Below are 13,212 nucleotides of genomic sequence, written 5' to 3'. Positions count from 1 at the left end.
AAAAGAAAAGAAAGGAACGTTGCATGCAAGTCTGGTGACAGGCGGTGATGAGAACCAGAGGGTAGGCTCTGGGGCCGGGAGCGCTGTGCCCTGTGAGGCCCTGGGGCTGCTGCCAGTCTCGGTGGAGGCTCAGCAAGTCCCAGGGACTTCCCCACCGGGGGGGCGGGGGTGTCCCCAGCTGAGCGTCTGGGCCCAGGACCCAGTGCTCCTTCAGTCTTCCTGCGGTCAGCCCTTCGTCCTGAGAGCGATGCTCTCACAGGCTGCACCGGAGCGCGTGGGGACACTTTACTGAGCTGTGCAGCCGTCACTACTGCCCTATTTTGGAACATTTCCCTCACCCCAAAAATGTCCCTCACGCCTTTAGTTATCATTCCCTCCCCTCCCCTGCCCCTGACAACCAGGAACCCACTCTGACTCTGTGGATCTACCTGTTCTGGATGTTCCCCCTCAGTGGGGTCACACCGTGTGCCCTTCTGTGTCTGACTTGTCTCGCTGAGCATCGTGTTCTCAGGGTGCATCCACGTGGCAGCGAGTGTCAGGGCTTCACACCTTTGCGTGGCTGAGGGCCGGAAAAAAGACAAACGACAAGAAAGGCACGTTACCTGCGACTCTGGCGACAGCCGGTGATGAGAACCAGAGGGAAGGCTCTGGGGCCGGGAGCACCGCGCCCTGTGAGGCCCTGGGGCTGCTGCCAGTCTCGGTGGAGGCTCAGCAAGTCCCAGGGACTTCCCCACCGGGGGGGCGGGGGTGTCCCCAGCTGAGCGTCTGGGCCCAGGACCCAGTGCTCCTTCAGTCTTCCTGCGGTCAGCCCTTCGTCCTGAGAGCGATGCTCTCACAGGCTGCACCGGAGCGCGTGGGGACACTTTACTGAGCTGTGCAGCCGTCACTACTGCCCTGTTTTGGAACATTTCCCTCACCCCAAAAATGTCCGTCACGCCCTTAGTTATCATTCCCTCCCCGCCCCCTGCCCCTAACAACCACGAACCCACTCTGACTCTGTGGATCTACCTGTTCTGGAAGTTTCCCCTCAGTGGGGTCACACCCTGTGTGCCCTTCTGTGTCTGACTTGTCTCGCTGAGCATCGTGTTCTCAGGGTGCATCCACGTGGCAGCGAGTGTCAGGGCTTCACACCTTTGCGTGGCTGAGGGCCGGAAAAAAGACAAACGACAAGAAAGGCACGTTACCTGCGACTCTGGCGACAGCCGGTGATGAGAACCAGAGGGAAGGCTCTGGGGCCGGGAGCGCCGCGCCCTGTGAAGCCCTGGCGTTGCTGCCAGTCTCGGTGGGGCACGGGCAGCGCCGTCCCCCGGAGCTGCTGGCCAACTCATCAAGTCCCGGCTGGCCAACCCCGGTGCGGTCGGGCCGAGGGAAAGGAAAGGGGCTCCCGGACCGCCCGGCTGGAAAGCGCGGCCTGCACACAGTGCCAGCCCCCCGTCTCCTTCCTCCCGCCCTCCAGGCCTCTTCAACCTGCGCCAGATCGTCCTGGCCAAGGTGGACAAGGCCCTGCACACGCAGACGCCCGCGGACCCGGCCCAGGAGAATGCCCGCCTCTGCCAGGAGGTCCTCGGGGTCCCAGCCACGCCAGGTAGCCAAGTGCACGCCGGGCCCACCTTAGCGGTCGCTTGGCGGCTACTGCCCAGGTCAAGAGGATCCTCTGGTGGTGTGTGAAGGGGGACCGACTGACGGGCTCTGGCCGAGGCCCGCTGACCTCTGGCCTCTTCCTGCCTCGGTTCCTGGGCTGGTCCCTCCAGCTGTGGCCCGCGGAGTCCGAGGGTGGGGTGGGCGTATCTGCACGTGCTTTCTGGAGAGCCTGGAAGAGGCAGGAGAGGGCTTCATACCCCGGACGGAACGCGTCGACGAGGTTTGCCCGTGCGTGTCGGTGCGGAGACGCAGTTCACTCCCTCGTGAGCGCTTGAACCCGCGCTCTCCCCGTGCTGGAAGGTGAGCCCTGACTCATCCCTCGGAGCCTCGGGCAGCTGACCTTGTAAGAGGCTTCGGGGTGAACCCTCGTGAGCTTCAGCAGAAAGTCGGCAAAAATTTATTTGTGTCCCTCCACTGAGTTGCCCGCAAGGTCCCCGTTTTCTAGAAGTGTTGGGCCAATACTCCCTCTAGTGGCAGGGGACTCAGACAGGGCTGCTTTGAGGCCCCCTCTCTGGGGAAGGGGCACGGAGCGGCCAGGGGGCCGGGCAGGAGCTTCTCCGCGTGTGTCCCAGGGACCCACCTGCTTGCGACCTTCGGCCGCCTGGCAGGAAGCTACGACGCCCAGTCCTATGGCTACCTGTGCAGCGAGGTGTACTCCGCGGACACGTTCCACACACGTTTCAAGCGGGAGGGCGTCCTGAGTGGCAAGGTGAGAGGCCAGCCTGCCATGCAGACCAACACGGAGGTCCTTGGCCTGGGCCTAGATGCCTGTGCCGCCCGCCTGGGCCTGCCAGGCTCTGAGGGCCCTGCCCTGGACCCCCTGCTCCCCTGCCCTTTCTTGAGTCACAGCAGAGGTGGCCACACCCACACCCTCAGTGAAGGGGGTGCTCCACCCTCCTGCAGCCCCACCCCCTCTCGTCAGGTTGCCATGGACTACAGAAGCTGCATTCTGAGGCCAGGGGGCTCCGAGGATGCCAAGGGCATGGTGAAGCTCTTCCTGGGTTGTGACCCCACGCAGGACGCCTTCCTCCTGAGCAAAGGGCTGCAGGTTGAGGGCTGCAAGCCGCCGGCCTGCTGAAGGCACGGGGTTTTGCCCACCCAGGCGGGCCGGGTGCCTTAGCGCCCCGTCGGGGCGGGGGAGGGGCCGCGTGTCCTCCCAGCCCCTGAGTCCCCGGCGGCCGGCCTAGGCCAAAAGTCTCCACCTGGAAGTGTCTGGAGAGCCTGGCATCAAGGCTCCCCCTTGTTGCACTAATGCAATCCCTTCCTGGGGAGCTTTCCTGGTAACAAAACGGTTCTTTGAAAACGCAGCCGTTAATAAAAAGACTCTACTCCTGGTCTCTGCCTGCCGTCCCTTCCACCACAGGAGTGGCATGGGGGCCGTCACACTGGGGGGAGTTCTGACCTTGGTCGGGGATCAGCCCTGGGGCCGTGGTGACGCGTCTGGGTCACTGGGAGATGGCTGAGCTGTGGGGTGAGTTCAGACGGGGATGGTGCCCCGCACCCCGGCCGGGCAGGCTCTCCAGTGAGGGGGTGTCAGTTTCCTGCCAGCCTCTCGCCCGTCACTGTTTGGCATCTCGGGGGCTGTGATTGGCTGGAGCTGGTTCTGGCGGTGGGCACAGCTGTGGGAAGCCCGGCTGTGGCTGTCCCTGTCCCCGTGTCCTGTCCTCCTGCTCAAGGCCGGCCGGCTGGCTCCCTCTGATCATCGGCAGCTGCTGAAGTCTGGACCACAGCAGGGGGCCGCCTTCCTGGGTCCTAGCGATTCCTCCCAAAGGCCTTAGGGATGTGTTTTGGTGGCAGTAGGAATTCAGAGAGGGTGCTGCACCACTGGAGCGGTAGGGTGGCTCTGGACCGTCCCGTGTGTCCTTCCCGGGCCTTTGAGCTCCTCGGGAGCCCTGCCTCCGGCCCTTCGCCCCCACAAAGGACGCCAGGCAGCGGAGCGAGCGCGCGGGCGGCGCCCCGACCTTCTCCCCGTGGCCCAGGCGGGCAGGCGGTGCCACGCTCTGTCCTCCCCTCAGCCTGCCCGCCCGTTCTCACCCGCCCTAGGGCAGTCGGTTGTGGACCAGGCTGTGGTGTCTGCCCTTCTGCAGCCCCGGCTCAGCTCCCTGCACCCACTTCGGTGCCTTCTGTGTTCTGGGCTGGTCGCAGGCCCAGAGCCGGTGGGCAGGCACCCCGTGGCCGGGAGGGCTGTTCGTGTGAATTCCCTGGGGCTTGAAAAGGAGCACAGCCGGCCTTCCATCAGGCACCTCTCGATGGATATGGAAGGGGCGTGTCGGGGCCTGGGGGCTGCTCGTCTTCCTGTGCACCGAGCCCCCAGGTGGTCCCCGTGCAAAATCCAGGTGTGGCGTTGGCACCCCAGCCGTGTGCCGGGCAGTCCATGGCGGGCGACACAAGCCTCGGGCTGGTGGGCCACAGGGTTCCTGAGCGGCAGGTCAGGACTGAGAGGGTGAGGCCTTTCCCCGGGTCCAGGGCCCAGGCTGATGCCGGCTGGAGGCCCCTCCGCTCACCGCCCGCAACCCCCAGCCCCTGCCCTCACGTGAGCCCCCAGGGCTGAGCTCAGGTGTTGGATGCCCAGGCTCCCCGGTAGCCCAGCCCGTTCCCAGTCCTCCGTGGTCACTGAAGGGCTTGGAAGCGGGTTGCCCCACAGAGACTGCTGTTCTCCGAGCCCTGGGCAGGGGGCAGGGAGGACGGGCACAGGGCCCTGCAGGGGTGTGGTCGCCGGGGCAGCCGGAGCAGCTCCACACAGTAAGTAAGAGCACCTCACCAAAAAACAGTGCGTTTCTCCAGCCGCCCCGGGACCTGAGCTCAGGTCCTGGGGCAGGAAGGGGCAGCACTGCAGCTGTTAGCTGTCACTGGGGGTCGACTGTGGCCCGGTGCCACCTCTTAGATCGTCCCCCGTCCCCTTCCGGGGTTGCGACCGGACCCCTGCCAATCGGGTTCTCACTCCTCCCCATCCCCTACGCCGGCTCCACGAAGGTGGAAGGAACACATTTTTAAAAAGGCTGGAGCCTGGGCTTCCCTGCTGGCGCAGTGGTTAAGAATCCGCCTGCCAATGCAGGGGACAAGGGTTCAAGCCCTGGTCCGGGAAGTTCCCACACGCCGCGGAGCAATGAAGCCCGTGCGCCACAACTACTGAGCCTGCGCTCTAGAGCCCAAAAGCCACAACTACTGAGTCCTCGTGCCCCGACTACTGAAGCCCGCGCGCCTAGAGCCCGTGCTCCGCAACAAGAGAAGCCACCGCAATGAGAAGCCCACGCACCGCAACGAAGAGTAGCCCCCGCTCACCGCAACTGGAGAAAGCACACACGCAGCAAGGAAGACCCAACGCAGCCAAAAATAAATAAATTAAATAAATAAATAAATTTTTAAAAATCATATTAAATACCTATCAATGAGATTTTAAGAAATAGTCAGGACCAGAGCCTCCCATCAAGCCTCTTAGATAGCCTCAACCACCAGAGGGCAGACAGCAGAAGCAAGAGAAACTACAATCCTGCAGCCTGTGGACCAAAAACCACAGTGACAGAAAGATAGAGAAGATGAAAAGGCAGAGGGCCATGTACCAGATGAAGGAACAAGAAAAAACCCCAGAAAAACAACTAAATGAAGTGGAGATAGGCAACCTTCCAGAAAAAGAATTCAGAATAATGATAGTGAAGACGATCCAGGACCTCGGAATAAGAATGGAGGCAAAGATTGAGAAGATGCAAGAAATGGTTAACAAAGACCTAGAAGAATTAAAGAACAAACAAACAGAGATGACCAATACAATAACCGAAATGAAAACTACACTAGAAGGAATCAATAGCAGAATAACTGAGGCAGAAGAACGGATAAGTGACCTGGAAGACAGAATGGTGGAATTCACTGCTGCGGAACAGACTAAAGAAAAAAGAATGAAACGAAATGAAGACAGCCTAAGAGACCTCTGGGACAACATTAAACGCAACAACATTCGCATTATAGGGGTCCCAGAAGGAGAAGAGAGAGAGAAAGGACCAGAGAAAATATTTGAAGAGATTATAGTCGAAAACTTCCCTAACATGGGAAAGGAAATAGCCACCCAAGTCCAGGAAGCGCAGAGAGTCCCATACAGAATAAACCCAAGGAGAAACACGCCGAGACACATAGTAATCAAAGTGGCAAAAATTAAAGACCAAGAAAAATTATTGAAAGCAGCAAGGGAAAAACGACAAATAACATACAAGGGAACTCCCATAAGGTTAACAGCTGATTTCTCAGCAGAAACTCTGCAAGCCAGAAGGGAGTGGCATGACATACTTAAAGTGATGAAAGGGAAGAACCTACAACCAAGATTACTCTACCCAGCAAGGATCTCATTTAGCTTTGATGGAGAAATCAAAAGCTTTACAGACAAGCAAAAGCTAAGAGAATTCAGCACCACCAAACCAGCTCTACAACAAATGCTAAAGGAACTTCTCTAAGTGGGAAACACAAGAGAAGAAAAGGACCTACAAAAACAAACCCAAAACAATTAAGAAAATGGTCATAGGAACATACATATCGATAATTACCTTAAACGTGAATGGATTAAATGCCCCAACCAAAAGACATAGACTGGCTGAATGGATACAAAAACAAGACCCATATATATGCTGTCTACAAGAGACCCACTTTAGACCTAGGGACACATACAGACTGAAAGTAAGGGGATGGAAAAAGATATTCCATGCAAATGGAAATCAAAAGAAAGCTGGAGTAGCTATACTCGTATCAGATAAAATAGACTTTAAAATAAAGAATGTTACAAGAGACAAGGAAGGACACTACATAATGATCCAGGGATCAATCCAAGAAGAAGATATAACAATTATAAATATATATGCACCCAACACAGGAGCACCTCAATACATAAGGCAACTGCTAACAGCTATAAAAGAGGAAATCGACAGTAACACAGTAATAGTGGGGGACTTTAACACCTCACTTACACCAATGGACAGATCATCCAAAATGAAAATAAATAAGGAAACAGAAGCTTTAAATGACACAATAGACCAGATAGATTTAATTGATATATATAGGACATTCCACCCAAAAACAGCAGATTACACGTTCTTCTCAAGTGCGCACGGAACGTTCTCCAGGATAGATCACATCTTGGGTCACAAATCAAGCCTCAGTAAATTTAAGAAAATTGAAATCATATCAAGCATCTTTTCTGACCACAACGCTATGAGATTAGAAATGAATTACAGGGAAAAAAACGTAAAAAAGACAAACACATGGAGGCTAAACAATACGTTACTAAATAACCAAGAGATCACTGAAGAAATCAAAGAGGAAACAAAAAAATACCTAGAGACAAATGACAATGAAAACACGACGACCCAAAACCTATGGGATGCAGCAAAAGCAGTTCTAAGAGGGAAGTTTATAGCTATACAAGCCTACCTAAAGAAACAAGAAAAATCTCAAGTAAACAATCTAACCTTACACCTAAAGAAACTAGAGAAAGAAGAACAAACAAAACCCAAAGTTAGCAGAAGGAAAGAAATCTTAAAGATCAGAGCAGAAATAAACGAAATAGAAACAAAGACAACAATAGCAAAGATCAATAAAACTAAAAGTTGGTTCTTTGAGAAGATAAACAAAATGGATAAGCCATTAGCCAGACTCATCAAGAAAAAGAGGGAGAGGACTCAAATCAATAAAATCAGAAATGAAAAAGGAGAAGTTACAACAGACACCGCAGAAATACAAAGCATCCTAAGAGACTACTACAAGCAACTTTATGCCAATAAAATGGACAACCTGGAAGAAATGGACAAATTCTTAGAAAGGTATAACCTTCCAAGACTGAACCAGGAAGAAACAGAAAATAGGAACAGACCAATCACAAGTCATGAAATTGAAACTGTGATTAAAAATCTTCCAACAAACAAAAGTCCAGGACCAGATGGCTTCACAGGTGAATTCTATCAAACATTTAGAGAAGAGCTAACACCCATCCTTCTCAAACTCTTCCAAAAAATTGCAGAGGAAGGAACACTCCCAAACTCATTCTGTGAGGCCACCATCACCCTGATACCAAAACCAGACAAAGACACTACAAAAAAAGAAAATTACAGACCAATATCACTGATGAATATAGATGCAAAAATCCTCAACAAAATACTAGCAAACAGAATCCAACCACACATTAAAAGGATCATACACCACGATCAAGTGGGATTTATCCCAGGGATGCAAGGATTCTTCAACATACGCAAATCAATCAATGTGATACACCATATTACCAAATTGAAGAATAAAAACCATATGATCATCTCAATAGATGCAGAAAAAGCTTTTGACAAAATTCAACACCCATTTCTGATAAAAACTCTCCAGAAAGTGGGCATAGAGGGAACCTACCTCAACATAATAAAGGCCATATATGACAAACCCACAGCAAACATCATTCTCAATGGTGAAAAACTGAAAGCATTTCCTCTAAGATCAGGAACGAGACAAGGATGTCCACTCTCACCACTATTATTCAACATAGTTCTGGAAGTCCTAGCCACGGCAATCAGAGAAGAAAAAGAAATAAAAGGACTACAAATTGGAAAAGAAGAAGTAAAACTGTCACTGGTTGCGGATGACATGATACTATACATAGAGAATCCTAAAACTGCCACCAGAAAACTGCTAGAGCTAATCAATGAATATGGTAAAGTTGCAGGATACAAAATTAATGCACAGAAATCTCTTGCATTCCTATACACTAATGATGAAAAATCTGAAAGAGAAATTAAGGAAACACTCCCATTTACCATTGCAACAAAAAGAATAAAATACCTAGGAATAAACCGACCTAGGGAGACAAAAGACCTGTATGCAGAAAACTATAAGACACTGATGAAAGAAATTAAAGATGATACCAACAGATGGAGAGATATACCATGTTCTTGGATTGGAAGAATCAACATTGTGAAAATGAGTATACTACCCAAAGCAATCTACAGATTCAATGCAATCCCTATCAAATTACCAATGGCATTGTTTACGGAGCTAGGACAAATCCTCTTAAAATTTGTATGGAGACACAAAAGACCCCGAATAACCAAAGCAGTCTTGAGGGAAAAACATGGAGCTGGAGGAATCAGACTCCCTGACTTCAGACTATACTACAAAGCTACAGTAATCAAGACAATATGGTACTGGCACAAAAACAGAAACACAGATCAATGGAACAAGATAGAAAGCCCAGAGATTAACCCACGCACCTATGGTCAACTAATCTACGACAAAGGAGGCAAAGATATACAATGGAGAAAAGACAGTCTCTTCAATAAGTGGTGCTGGGAAAACTGGACAGCTACATGTAAAAGAATGAAATTAGAATACTCCCTAACACCATACACAAAAATAAACTCAAAATGGATTAGAGACCTAAATATAAGAGTGGACACTATAAAACTCTTAGAGGAAAACATAGGAAGAACACTCTCTGACATAAATCACAGCAAGATCTTTTTTGATCCACCTCCTAGAGTAATGGAAATAAAAACAAAAATAAACAAGTGGGACCAAACGAAACTGCAAAGCTTTTGCACAGCAAAGGAAACCATAAACAAGACGAAAAGACAACCCTCAGAATGGGAGAAAATATTTGCAAATGAATCAACGGACAAAGGATTAATCTCCAAAATATATAAACAGCTCATTCAGCTCAATATTAAAGAAACAAACACCCCAATCCAAAAATGGGCAGAAGACCTAAACAGACATTTCTCCAAAGAAGACATACAGACGGCCACGAAGCACATGAAAAGATGCTCAACATCACTAATTATTAGAGAAATGCAAATCAAAACTACAATGAGGTATCACCTCACTCCTGTTAGAATGGGCATCATCAGAAAATCTACAAACAACAAATGCTGGAGAGGGTGTGGAGAAAAGGGAACCCTCTTGCACTGTTGGTGGGAATGTAAATTGATACAGCTACTATGGAGAACAATATGGAGGTTCCTTAAAAAACTAAAAATAGAATTACCATATGACCCAGCAATCCCACTACTGGGCATATACCCAGAGAAAACCGTAATTCAAAAAGACACATGCACCCGAATGTTCATTGCAGCACTATTTACAATAGCCAGGTCATGGAAGCAACCTAAATGCCCATCGACAGACGAATGGATAAAGAAGTTGTGGTACATATATACAATGGAATATTACTCAGCCATAAAAAGGAACGAAATTGAGTCATTTGTTGAGACGTGGATGGATCTAGAGACTGTCATACAGAGTGAAGTAAGTCAGAAAGAGAAAAACAAATATCGTATATTAATGCATGTATGTGGAACCTAGAAAAATGGTACAGATGAGCCAGTTTGCAGGGCAGAAGTTGAGACACAGATGTAGAGAATGGACATATGGACACCAAGGGGGGAAAACTGCGGTGGGGTGGGGATGGTGGGGTGCTGAATTGGGCGATTGGGATTGACATGTATACACTGATGTGTATAAAATTGATGCCTAATAAGAACCTGCAGTATAAACAAACAAACAAAACAACTAATACTAAACTTTCATTGGGTTATTTGTATGGAAATATGTTAATATAAATGTTTCAGACATTACATGAAATTTCTAAAAATCTTATATTTGTATGTGTATGGAAATATGTATGGAAATATGTTAATAGAAATGTTTCAGACATTACATGAAATTGCTAAAAATCTTATATGTTCTGGTATAATGTTATATGTAATAATCCTAGTTATTACTTTAAAATGTATATCTCAGAAATAACTAATTTTCTTGTCAACTGCATTATTATGAACTTTCATCAAATCTTTAACCGTGGTCATTTTTAAGTCTTTTGTCATAAAGAAAAAAAAAAAAAAGAAAGAAATAGTCAGTTAGTTAGTTAATTGTGCCGGGTCTTAGTTGCCACAGGCCAGCTCCTTAGTTGTGGTAATGAGATATTTTATATTCTTTTTTGTTCCTGAACAAAGGCCTCAGAATCCAGTATTTATTTGATAATGATCGCAGCATAGCTCAGCACGGAATAGCCACATTGTTTTCCTTTGGCTGCTATGTACCAAACAGCCTTTTGTACTGTTTTACCAAATGCATGTATTTAACACCTGTTTTAAAAAACATAGTGAGATCTCAAAAACTTGAAATTGACTAAAGTAAGATTCTCTCTGTAGTACTACTTATTTGACCAACACCACCTGATAACACCGGTGTGGTGCACCGAGCCTTACTCTAGCATATCGGGATACACCCCGTTTCGACAAGTGTTCATCCTCCAAGTCCCCAAGGCCTCTCACACACTGCCAGTGAAACTGCTTCCTGCTTGGGAAAGAGTGCCCCAGTTCGTTTCTTTAGAAGCTTGAAGGCTATGTAAGCCCTCCAAAAGGTTAGAGGGCAAAGAACAACTCTAAAACTGGCACATTTGTTTAAAGAAAAAGACTTGTCAATATTACAAGAGCCAGCTTGCTTTCACTTGTGACACGTTTTCTTAGGAGGCAAGGGATGTGGCCATGTGACTTGGACAAGCTGTTTCCCTCTGTCTCAGTGTCCCACCTGTGAGTGGGTAGTCTGACGAAGCTTAATGACAGACATCTGAATAACGATCATGAACAGTGGCATCTAATTTCCAAAATAAAAACAGGAGAATGAGTATGTCTTTCACAACAGGACGTCAAGTCTACCTCAAAGATATTGGTAGCCTTGAGTCCACTGCTTCTCACTGAGTGCAACTGTGCCCCCCAGGGGACATCTGGGGAAGTCTGAAGGTGATTTTGGCTGTCACGACTGGGAGGAGAGAGAGGGAATGTTACGGGCACCTAGTGAGTAAGAGGTCGGGACCTTGCTAAACACTCTACGATGCACAGGACTCACACACCACAGCAAAGGTTTATCTGGCCCCAAAAGTCAATGCCTTGGTTGAGAAACCCTGCCTTAGAGCAAACCACGGATACTCATCTTTAGCAGGTAACAGGGCATTTACTACCCACCTGTAAACCTACAGACTTCCCGACTTACACAGCTAATCCTGTGGCAGGAATGAAATAGAGAGCGTGTGACCATCTGGTAGTACCTAGGTTTGCCCCTCAAGTCACATGAGACAGTGCTGGAGACTGACATTTTCTATATTGGAGGTCTCTGGCAAGCCACCAGTTTTCTAACCTAAAAAGTCTAAGCAGCATTGTTACAATACACATAATAACACGACAATTCTGCTTTTATAGAGAAATTCGATGTGGGAAAGGAGCTTATCTGACATCAGAAGCAAATGCTTTGAACACATCACATCTGCTGGTTCGACTGTCAAATCTTGACAGCTGGAGACGTAGGAAGGTAGACAGGAGAGAACAGACCAAAGTTACGGGCCTGCTGAGTCCTCGGGGCTAACCATAATACACTTCGTACTGCCCTGGGTCCAGGGGTGTGTTCTAACACCCTCTCGGTCACTTACGGTCCATAGACAGACCAAGTATAAATTCACAATTACCAGCAAGTGTACCAAAAAAAGGCAGAGTTAAGAAACTTAAATGCGAGCCCTACCTGGTCTTTTTCTTCTTCATCGACAGAATCATCCGATTTTGCTTTTTCAGGGTCTTCCTCAGGTTTCCGTTTGGCAGGCCTGTCACACACACACACACAGTAAAGCCAACTGTTAGCTCACCAGACCCTAGACCTCCAGTGGGCACGAAACAACTCATATTCCTCCCTACCAAGAGTACCCTCTCTTTGGAAAGATTCAGGGCATGGTCCCCTCTTCCCTCTGAGAAGCCCTTTTTGCCAGGACATTAAAAGAAGCTTCGAGCTTAATGTTTCTTTGGATGACAGGTTTAGAATACCACCATTTTGCAAACCTTAAGAAATAATGGATCTAGACTTTGATCAATGGCTGCTACAATCACCGAAGAGACATTACATGCCTCTGATGGACAGCCCCATGCTGTCAATGAAGTCTCACAAAATAAAGCTGGAATCTGATCAAGACTCTAGACCTAACTACCAGTTTACAGAAAACTGGAGGCAAGGGAACACATTAACCACCAAAACGATGCAGTCAGCCAGACCTAGACGCTATTAGAAAAAAAGACCTATTTTCTTTAAATCAATGGCAAGAAGATAAGGAATCTATCACTCGAAAGGCTTAAGGAGCAAATCAACCAAACTCTGTTACACAAGGGGAAGAATGAACACTGCTATATATTTGTTAGTAAGGAACTGTTACACTTTATAAGGCCTGTTTTGTCTTCTTCAAAAGACTGTTTGCTAGATGTTAGCAATTATGGCAAAATATGAATAAAAAACTTGTCAGAGAAAGAGACCTTGTCATCTAGAAATACAGTATGTGTGGATAAGATGACCTGTCCGATTTGTTTCAAAGTAATCCAACTGGGAGGAGATGGGTGGGTATGGAGCTGTAATCCATTTGGAACAATTTTCACTTGGAGCATGTGGGGGTATAGATGAAACAACAGCCAGGAGATGTTAACTGTTGACACTGGGTGATAGGTACACAGGGGTTCATTTTACTATCCTTGGTAATTCTGTGCATGTACATTTGAAGTTGCCTATGTGAAGAGTAAAAAT

Source organism: Eschrichtius robustus, chromosome 1, assembly GCF_028021215.1.
Source record: "Eschrichtius robustus isolate mEscRob2 chromosome 1, mEscRob2.pri, whole genome shotgun sequence".
NCBI classification, from domain to species: domain Eukaryota; kingdom Metazoa; phylum Chordata; class Mammalia; order Artiodactyla; family Eschrichtiidae; genus Eschrichtius; species Eschrichtius robustus.
This window is presented reverse-complemented; position numbering follows the sequence as displayed.